The following is a 10,813-nucleotide window of genomic DNA, read 5'->3' on the forward strand; positions in this document are numbered from 1 at the left end:
ACAAGTAAAATACACGATTGGAAAGCCGGGACTGGATCGCAGATACAGAAAGGGAGGACAACATGGAGCGTACGTTTGTTAATGGACTGTGAGACGAACACAGAAACATGAATCAACCCATTTGTAGCATTCTGTACAGCCGCCCACGAGATTTAGAAAAAAAACGCGACGGGAACAGTGAGGGAAACGGAATTTGGACATGTAACATGTTGTTGACTCGGGGAAGTGAAACATCTCCAACATTCTTTGGAGCCTCCCCAGGGTAAGAGGTTTAGGTATCGCATAATTTCTCAGTTGTGTCAGGAAGGATCCATGTCACTATGTGAAGAAAGGAGGAATAGCGAACAGTCCATACCGGATCTAATATTAGAAAAGGAAACGGATCGGGTGACAGATCTCTCCGTTGGTCTAAATTTCAGAACGATAGTGCAGAATTCCCCTCCATTCACCTTGCACAGGAATAGGACAAGAGAGCATGGGAGGGTCAGCGATGCATGGCGCTACCTGGCAGGAACTTGAGAAGGTAAATTGGGAAATGATTGAATCAAGGAAATGCGCAGGACATTTGTGGGAATTGTTTAGGGATCACTTACACGGGGTTCAGTATAGGCTTGTCTCAGTGACGCAGGGAAAGGATGACAGTGTAAAATAACCCTGGGAGACAAGAATGTTGGAACAACACGTCAAGAGGAAGAAAGAACAATACTTACAGAACAGGAAGAAAGGATCAGGTAAGGCTGTCTCGAGTCACAAGGTAGACAGGAAAGAATTTAACAACGGACTTAGAAGAGGTAGAAGAGGAGTTGAGAAGACCTTGGCGAGTTGCATTGTGAAGAACAGGAGGAGTCTGGAGAGAGTGTCGGCAGATCAGAGAAAACCGAGGTAACGTGTCTGGAGTCAAAGGAGGAAGTGAGGCTCCTTACTGAATACATCGATCAATGTGAACACAGCGTCAAAAGGCAGATATACTCGAACATGCCGACGCTAAGAAAGAGGAAGCGCTGGAAACTTGGAAAATATTATGATAGATGATTCCCTGGTGTCAGAAGGGATATATTCCAGGAGATTTACCAGAATGCTGCCTGGTTTAGAGAGAATGCAATATAATCAGAGATTAAGGAAGCTAGGGCTTTACACTTTGGAGAGAAGGAGGATGAAAGGAGACATGATAGAGGTGTACAAGATATTAAGAGGCATAGACAGAGTGGACAGCCAGCGCCTCTTCCTCAGGGCACCACTGCTCAGTACAAGAGGACATGGCTTTAAGGTAAGGGGTGGGAAATTCAAGGGGGATATTAGAGGAAGGTGTTTTACTCAGAGAGTGGTCGGTGCGTGGAATACACTGTCTGAGTCAGTGGTGAAGGCAGGTACACTGGTGAAAATTAAGAGACTACTAGACAGGTATATGGAGGAATTTAAGTTGGGGGATTATATGGAAGGCAGGGTTTGAGGGTCGGCACAACATTGCGGGCCGAAGGACCTGTAATGTGCTGTGCTATTCTATGTTCTATGTAATTTGGGAAAGCAAGTGAAGGGATTGGTAAGCTTTTGGACAGGATATTTCTGTCTTCACTCTCCACGGAACCAGATGACCGGAATGTGCCAAATGGTATTCATTTGTTGTAGAAAAATATTAACGATACTCCTTTGAATTGTAGACCGGGTCTTACGTCAGTAGTGGGTAAACTGTTGGAGACGATTATTGTAGAGGGAATTTATAAGTATTTGGAGAAACGCAGTCTGGCTACGGAGTGTCAACATGTTACGTTGTCCTTTATGAGTCAGATTGAATTATTTGAAAAAGTGAAAATAAAACGAACAGAAGAATCAGAACAGTCGATGTGGATGTATTAATTTTGGTCAGGCTTTTAAACAGTTCCCCACAGTAGACTCAGTCAGAAAGTCAGGAGGCAACGGATCCAGAGAAACGTGACTGGTTGGTTCAGAATTGGCTTACTAACAGAAGGCAGATGATCAGACTGCATTCTGGCTGGAAGACAGAGGGCAGCCGTGTTCCGCAAGGAGGGTTGAAATTTCGGCACACTTCACAACTATATTTGGAGTCAGCAGTTACAGTGTTCCGAGAAACAGGGCTGAGGGAAATAACGGATTTAATCTGACCTCCCAGCAGCAGCAGGATCATTTATGGAATTATGGCTGACGACAGAAACAAATCGCTGAGCGATTGACCGCATTAGCGCGATTTCTAAACTGACCTGCCATTTACATATTACAGGGGAAATGCTACAATTTCTTCAAAGCATCTTTTCCAGTGGAACCCTACAACTTAAAACCAGCATTTCAAAGTGTTCAGTTGCAGTTTTTGCTGCTCATTAAAAGAACAATTCTTCCAAAATACCAATTCCAAATTTCCAGTTCAAGAACACACCAATTTATCCAAATGCATATCAACCTCTAAATTGTGGTTTTAATGTATCTGGTGTAGATACGCTCATATTTCGATCCCTTTAACCCTGAATCCACATGGCCGGTGTGGAATCCGTGTCTCCCTCTGAAATCATTAAAAAATGAAACATACAAATCTACACAAACTAAAAACGCAGCGACAGCAAAGCAAGTATCCGGGCTCACACTTGTCTTCCTTTAAAACCATTGCAGGCAATTGGAGAACACCTAATAAACAATTTCCAAAGCTTCCATCTTCTCATGCTATAACCATCCATTAACTCAAGTCTCCATGCTTCAGTGTGTGCAAGGACAGAGGGATAGAACAGTATCAAAGACTTTCTAGATTGGTTGGTGTTGTGAGACACGGAAGTTCTAACCCAGACATCCAGTCAGACAGCCATAGGAAACCACTGCACAGAAACAGGGTCTTCAGCCCGTCCAGTTAATGAGGAATTATTTAAACTGCCTACTCCCATCGACGTCACCCGGACCATGGTCATCCATATCCCAGTACTTATCCAATCATCTCTTAAACGTTGACATCGAAATCACAATTGCTATTTGCCTTGGCATAGTGGGGTGTGTCAGGAATGGACAGGAGGAGGAGTATAGGAAACTGATACAGGACTTTGTGATATGGTGCAACTCAAACTACCTGCGTCTCAATATCACCAAGACCAAGGAGATGGTGGTGGACTTTAGGAGATCTAGGCCCCATATGGAGCCAGTGATCATTAATGGAGAACGTGTGGAGCAGGTTAAGACCTACAAGTATCTGGGAGTACAGTTAGACGAGAAGCTTGACTGGACTGCCAACACAGATGCCTTGTGCAGGAAGGCACAGAGTCGAATGTACTTCCTAAGAAGGTTGGCGTCATTCAATGTCTGTAGTGAGATGCTGAAGATGTTCTATAGGTCAGTTGTGGAGAGCGCCCTCTTCTTTGTGGTGGCGTGTTGGGGAGGAAGCATTAAGAAGAGGGACGCCTCACGTCTTAATAAGCTGGTAAGGAAGGCGGGCTCTGTCGTGGGCAAAGTACTGGAGAGTTTAACATCGGTAGCTGAACGAAGGGCGCTGAGTAGGCTACGGTCAATTATGGATAACTCTGAACATCCTCTACATAGCACCATCCAGAAACAGAGAAGCAGTTTCAGTGACAGGTTACTATTGATGCAATGCTCCTCAGACAGGATGAAGAGGTCAATACTCCCCAATGCCATTAGGCTTTACAATTCTACCTCCAGGACTTAAGAACTTTTTAAAAGCTATTAATGCTTTTTGAGACGGTGATTTAGATGCATATCATATTTTTTTTACTGAGTTAAGTATTGTATGTAATTAGTTTTGCTACAGCAAGTGTATGGGACATTGGAAAAAAAGTTGAATTTCCCCATGGGGATGAATAAAGTATCTATCTATCTATCTATCTATTCGCCCAGATCTCTAGTTGTATTTGCCCAATAACAGTAGAGAAAGCCTGCTTGCATTTACACTCGCCATCCGCCTTACATTGTTGTATTCCTCTATCAAATCTCCCGTCAGACCCCCTACACGCTCGGGAATAAAGTGCTGACATATGTAATCTTTCCTTCTTATTCAAAACGCCCAGTCCCGGCAATAGCCGGTAGTTGAGCAAAATCGTACACATTATTTTTCCAAGTTAGGCCTTAATAGAGTCGTCAATAGCATCAACATAACATCCTAACTCCTGCACTCAGTACTTTGCTCTATGAAGGCCAATGTGCGGAAAGATCTGTTTTTACGACCCTGTCTAACTGTGCCGCAACTTTCATTGAATTATGGACCTGCATTCCCAGATTCGTTTGTTCTATCGTACTCCTCAGTGCCCTATATCTCATTGTGTCAGACCAACCCTGGCTGGTCCGCCCAAAGGACAAAATCTAACACTTGTCTGCATTAAATCCGATCGGCCATCTTTAGTCCATCTCTCCAGCTGGTCCAGATTCTGCTTCATGCTCCGGTACTCTTCCTCGCTGTCAACTACACCGGTAGTGTCACCGGCAAATAATACGTCGGCAAAGTTAACGACAGTATTATCCAGAGAGTTGTTATAGATTGCAAATAACAACGGGCACAGCAACGATCCCTGGGACACTCCACTTATCACAGGTACCCCGTCAGAGAGGCAACCATCCATTACCACGCTCTATCTTCCCCAACGTACCCAATGGCGAATCTAATTTACTAACTCATCGTGAAAGCCAAGCGACTGAACCTTCTCGAACATCCTCCCCTACGGAACCTTGAGAAATTCCTGGCTGAAGTCCCTGTTAGACGGTATCCACTGCCTTGCCTTCCACACCATTCCTGGTAACTACCTTGTAATGCTTTGTACGTTTCGTTAGACATGACCTACTAGTGACTGGCCCATTCTGACTATCGCTAATGTTATTGTTTGTCCAGTTACTTCCCTTCATACCCCATGACCAGCGTAGTCTGAACAACGAGGACAATTCATCATTACATAATACTTGGCAAGTCCCTTCCAAGCTTTAAATAATTAATCGACTTACTTAACTATAGCAAGATACGGTACGCTCGGTCGAACACAGAACATAGAATATTACAGCACAGTACACGAGGTTCTGATAGGCTTTCAACTAATGTAAGTTCGATCTGACACATCCCCCCTGCATCTGAATCAGAATCAAAGGTTTCAAAAGTACATTTAAAGAATCAGAACCAGATTTAATTTCACAGAAATACGTCGCGAAATTGTTAACTTTACTGTAGCAGTACAATGAAATACAGGATAAATAAATATAGAGAAAACAAAACTGAGATACAGGTGGCAGCGGGGAAACACTGATCCTGAATCGCTGAGCCTGAGCTTTCAGGCTTCTGTATCTCCTTCCCGATGGTAACACTGTGTAGAGGGCACGTCCTGTTAGTGGGCAATGTCAATGACGAACGTCACTGTGACAAGAATCATCCCTTGTAACAATGGTCAATGAGATACAGAGAATCTGTATTTACCAACAAGTATCTTTTATTATTTCTACTAAAAGCACGTAGATTTACACACTATCTTCATGTGTGCACCCTACTGGAAACCCTGACACTCCATGAACAGTCAATGAAGAGAAAAGTTATTACCCGGGAAAAGAGTCTACGCTGGCAGGACATTCCATAGAAACATAGAAAATCTACAGCACAATACAGGACCCTGGGCCCACAAAGTTTTGTCGAACATGTCCCGACTTTAGAAATGACTAGGCTTACATATAGCCCTCTATTTTTCTAAGCTGCATGTACCTATCCAAAAGTCTCTTAAAAAAGACCCTATCGTATCCGCCTCCACCACTATTGCCAGCAGCTTATTCCACGCACTCTCCACTCTCTGAGTGAAAAAACTTACCCTTGACATCTCCTCTGTACCAACTGCCCAGCACCTTCAACCTGTGTCCTCTTGTGGCAACCATTTCAGCCCTGGGAAAAGCCTCTGAATATCCACACGATCAATGCCTCTCATCATCTTCCGATCCTCATGTTCCCGATCTCCACGTGTCCGTGTGGTCCTACGTTTCGGCAATGGTTGTTCTCTAGCCGCTGGAGAGTTATCTCCGCTGCATATTTGAAGCTCTGGAATCTTATATTGTTCCTCATCAATTGAACCATTGGATCTCCAAACCATTGGCTCAAGGTCACCTGACCTACCTGGGTCACATGGTTACTGATCATTGTATAGAGCTACAACCAACATATTGTACCTGGCTCTGCCCACCCCAGCCTTGTGTATTCGTATGTTTACACCCTGACCGGTCCAAACCAGTTAAATGAGGCAACCCAGACCGAGCCTGACGAGACTACAGATTGCCTGTTTGACATGTTTGGCATTTTACATAACAAGTAGCTGCTCCTCTGAGCATGGTCTCAGGTTTATTGCTCTGATTAGATTGTCCCAGAGTCAAGAATCAGTTCAGAGTCCACCCCTTCACATAACAAATGGCGACTTGTTTGAGAATGGTCTCAGGTTTAGCAGATCATTGCCTGAAGCTTCCTGTGTCCACATTCAGTTCCTTTGATTAAATTATTCCAATGCAAGAAACAGTTCATAGTCCACAAAATGGGTTGGGGCGGGGCAGAGAGAACTGGTTTGTCTGCTTCCCCAGTCCTTGATCAGTCTGTAGTTTCATCTGGCCAACAGTGTTTTATGAGCCATTCAATCTGACACGACGGTATCTTTCTCGGGTCTGCTGTCGTCTGTATGCACAGGGGTGGATGATGGAGGTTTTGCAGAGATGACGAGAGCTGTAGGGGTCGAAGGGGTTTACAGAAATGCGGTGTGATGTAGGGGTTGGATCGGTTTTGTTACGTGCCCCGTAACGGGTTAAAATGACCTGCAGAAATGGAACACACCTGGAGTCTGGTATTGTTACAAACAAAACACTACTTATCAGTATCCACGTAATCTCGTAATATAAAACCAGATAAATCATACTGGTTAGCAGAGTTTATGCATATGTAAGTGTGTAAATATAAAACCCCAAACTTCTTCAGCTTAAGTGGTAAATGGTACATTCTTACGATGGTATAGGAATGACGTCAGTTCAGTTCGTGATATTAAGTTGAGTAGAATTGAGGAGAGAGAGAGAGAGTGAGGTGATTTGTTTTCCAAGTAAGCTGATGTCGTCGATCTTTCCGTTGCCTTCCGAAGTCGTGTTAAAGTTTTGTGATCACACAAAAGAGTACCGCCTTCACGCAGTAAAGCTATCAAAGATTAAACACACCGATAACCTTCCACCGGTCAACCCTTTTCCACACTGTGATCAAAACCCACCCTTTAGTGGGCACTGAAAGCTCATCCAGTGTCTATTTCTTCTGTATTTCTGTCCGTGTCTTCCGTGTGTCTGTGTGTCTGTCTGAAAAGCCAGCTGACCGTGTATATATCCCAAACATTCTGAGCGCCAGCTGTCCATTAATAGCCCCGCCCTTCCGTAACCATGGCGACTCACGAGCTGCTCGGTGCTCTCTCTATCTCTCTCTCTGAATCGGTGTACACCAACTCTCTATCTTTTTAAAGGCACAGTCCATATTGAATACACCTTAGCATCTCGTCACAGTTTTTACAGATAGCGAGGGGTGTCAGCACACTTCTCCACCAATGTGGAAATGCAGTTTACTTGTAGTACCAAACTGGCATTTCTGTCTGTAACAAAATGAAACCCGTCTTGTGTCGGAGTGTTTTGCTAATAATGTTCTTGCAACATTATGCTGAGTGATCCTGAGTACCTGACTGCAGACCGCAGTCCCTACGCTATGATGGCAGAATATGGCATTAAAGGCAACACTTTTGACAGTGCGGAGGATCAGACGGATCTTGGGGTCCGAGTTCACAGAACACACAAAGCTGCTACACAGGTTGACTCTGTGGTTAAGATGGCATATAGTACATTGGCCTTCACCGATTGTGGGATTGAGTTTAAGAGCTGAGAGGCAATGTTGCAGCTATATAGGAACCTGGTCGGATCCCACTTGGAGTACTGTGCTCAGTTATAGTTGCCTCACTACAGGAAGGACATGGAATCCATAGAAAGTGTGCAGAGGATATTTACAAGGATGTTGTCTGAATTGGGGAGCATGCCTTATGAGAATAGGTTAAGTGACCTCGCCCTATTCTCCTTGGAGCGATGGAGGATGAGAGGTCGCCTGATAGAGGTGTACAAGATAATGAGAGGCATTGATCGTGTGGACAGTCAGAGGCTTTCTCCAGGGCTGAAATGTCTAGCATGAGAGGGCATAGTTTAAGGTGCTTGGAAGTAAGTACAGAGGAGATGTCAGGGGTAAGTTTTTTTTTACACAGAGAGAGGTGGGTGCGTGGAATGGGCTGCCGGCGGCGGTGGTGGAGGCGGACACGATATGGTCTGTTAAGAGACTCCTGGATGGTTACATGGAGCTTAGAAAAAGAGGGCTATGGGTAAAGCCTAGGTAGGTCTAAGGTAGGGACATGTTCGGCACAGCTCTGTGGGCCGAGGGGCCCATATTGTGCTGTAGGTTTTCTATGTTTCTACTCAGACGACGGCCACTGGGTTTGCCCCACCTTCCTTTAATTTGCTCTTACTAATCAATCCCAAATGCCGATTGGCCACTAATTGATTTGTCACCGATTGCTCTATTGCACTGCCGTGAGCTGCCCCTCGGGCAATGAGCCTTATTGAAGTTCCCTCCTCTCCAGATCTCCGATGTCCAGGTTGGCCACTAGTCAAAGCTACCGGAAGTACCTCTCAGTGATGACCGTGTCAATACCAGCAACATGACACTGGCAACCGAGTACATTGTCTTAGATAAGACACCTGCCAAATCTAATGCCACTCCCCTTCGCACTACATATGGACTGCTGCCTATGTGTGCATATTGATCTGTTGTCCCCACATGTTCATTGATCACTTTCCCTCTCTGCAATGTGAATACTCCAGTTAAAGCCATCTCCTGCGTGTGTGCTTCTATTTGATGTGTAGTTACACAGACACAATGCAGACTGACATTTGAGTACAGAAGTGATGACCATAAGTTTCTCTATTCCTCCAACGCTGAGACAATTTTAGATCCAGATTCTTTGTTGTTCTCACAGTTCCAGTCCAAGAAATGCATTTGTCTCTTTCACATTTTGCAAGGGACATGTCAGAAACGGCAAGAAAAAAATACACAGATATAACTGTAACTACAAATTTTATTGGTGGCTTATTATACAAATGCCCCAAGTGAAGATGCTGTACCTATCTGTACGCAATGCAACAAGGACTGCTCACTTGGAATAACTTTACAATTGACTTAAATTGTGGTGCTCCTGTCAATATTGTAATGTCATTATGGGTGCATTAAGAATTAGGCTGAGTGATGACACCTGACAGCTTTACAAACATTTGTAGAATGTAGAAAGGCACCAACTCTATGAATTAATGTATCCTCCAATATAATTTAGGAATTAACCTTCTTACATTGCATAAACAACTGATTAACACATGTTTACAAACTGCATTACATTCCAACAGTTGTTACATTCTCTCATGACTCATGCCGTCCTTTTCGTGGATGCAGACTTCTGGGCAGCATGAGCACATTTCAGATTGGCATCATGCACCGCATCCCACATCAATAGCAGTTCGAAAGGCCGAAAACGGTGCACTAGCAGCAACTCACGGTAATAGCAAGGATTGAAAGAGTCATCTTGGGTTGAAGGAACCCTGACTCCAGCTGTCCTGAATCCGCTATGGGAGCGTGGGGCTAGTCCAGTCTTGGCCAGACACATCCCCCAAAAGACATCATCAATGGGATATAGTTCAAGGTCTTGGGCTATCTGGTAAATGATGTGAGCTGTATACACAGACATAAGTATGCCCGCTCCACTAACGTATGGTGGGTACGACTTGATGGTGGTCACTATTTCTGGCACATAATACTTGCTCGACTTCTGGCGATTGGGCCCAAACCCATAAACGAGATGGCCCACAAACAGGTGTTGGTGAACCTTCATGCCTAGCAAGTAATCAACCATGTTATCGGTGTTGGCAAAGACATCATCATCTCCATTGAAGATGAATTTAGCTCTGGGGCAAAATTCACTGACCCACTGCAGCAACTTGTATTGTTTGAGGGTGAGGTTGAAAAAGGTATCCAAGAAATCCCATTGTAGGACATCTCTGTGTTCTCTGTTTTCCATGGCTAAAAGCTGATTCAATTTCCTACTTTCTTTTTGGTCAGGAGAGACACCAGAGATAAAGACTCTCTTAATTAGGACCCCATTGAATTCGCGTTCTTTGCCCCAGGTCTTCCTTACTATTTCCCGCCGATCCTGGTTGAAAGGGTGAGATTTGATCACCAGGAGCAGGAAGACATTCTGAGATCCTTCTCGACCACCACATTTGTCTGGGGCATTTAGAATCATGTCAAATTCTCGACAGTGTTTATACATCAAGAAGTTTTTTATGTGCTCTTTCTCTTGATCAAATGAGGACAGGTGCAACAATGTCCTGTTCGCGTGGCACTTTGGCTTGAGCACTGATTTAGTTGCATCAGCAGTAACAACCTTGGGCAGGTCATTGCGATGAAAGGTTTCTGCAAGATCATCAGTCTCTCGACGTTGGTCATTATCCCAGAACATGAAGAACAATCCCAGAGTAAGCAAAACACCCAGCACTACTTTCTCATTGAATCGCCGACGTCTTCTCATCTTTCACCTGAAATAGAGAAAACAATATGGATTAATTCAAAGAAAACTTTACATTTACATGATGCTTGAGAAGAATGGGAAGTTTAAACTGTAATGAGTTTCACTAATGCTTTGTAATATTGACCTCAAAATGGTGATAAGGTAAGGAATAGGGAAGGCCCTACACACTGTTGAAAGTTTAATTAACCTGAAGCATTCCATCCCAGCAGAAAAAG

The 10,813-nt window shown here is 44.1% G+C and overlaps 1 pseudogene; it reads right to left on the reverse strand.

Moving 5' to 3' along the window:
- Positions 1 to 9,438: 9,438 nt before the first annotated feature.
- On the reverse strand, positions 9,439 to 10,603 carry LOC140722984 (N-acetyllactosaminide beta-1,3-N-acetylglucosaminyltransferase 3 pseudogene; annotated as a pseudogene).
- Between the last annotated feature and the right edge of the window lie 210 nt (positions 10,604 to 10,813).

The sequence above is a fragment of the Hemitrygon akajei genome, unplaced genomic scaffold (assembly GCF_048418815.1).
Source record: "Hemitrygon akajei unplaced genomic scaffold, sHemAka1.3 Scf000096, whole genome shotgun sequence".
In the NCBI taxonomy this organism is placed as follows: domain Eukaryota; kingdom Metazoa; phylum Chordata; class Chondrichthyes; order Myliobatiformes; family Dasyatidae; genus Hemitrygon; species Hemitrygon akajei.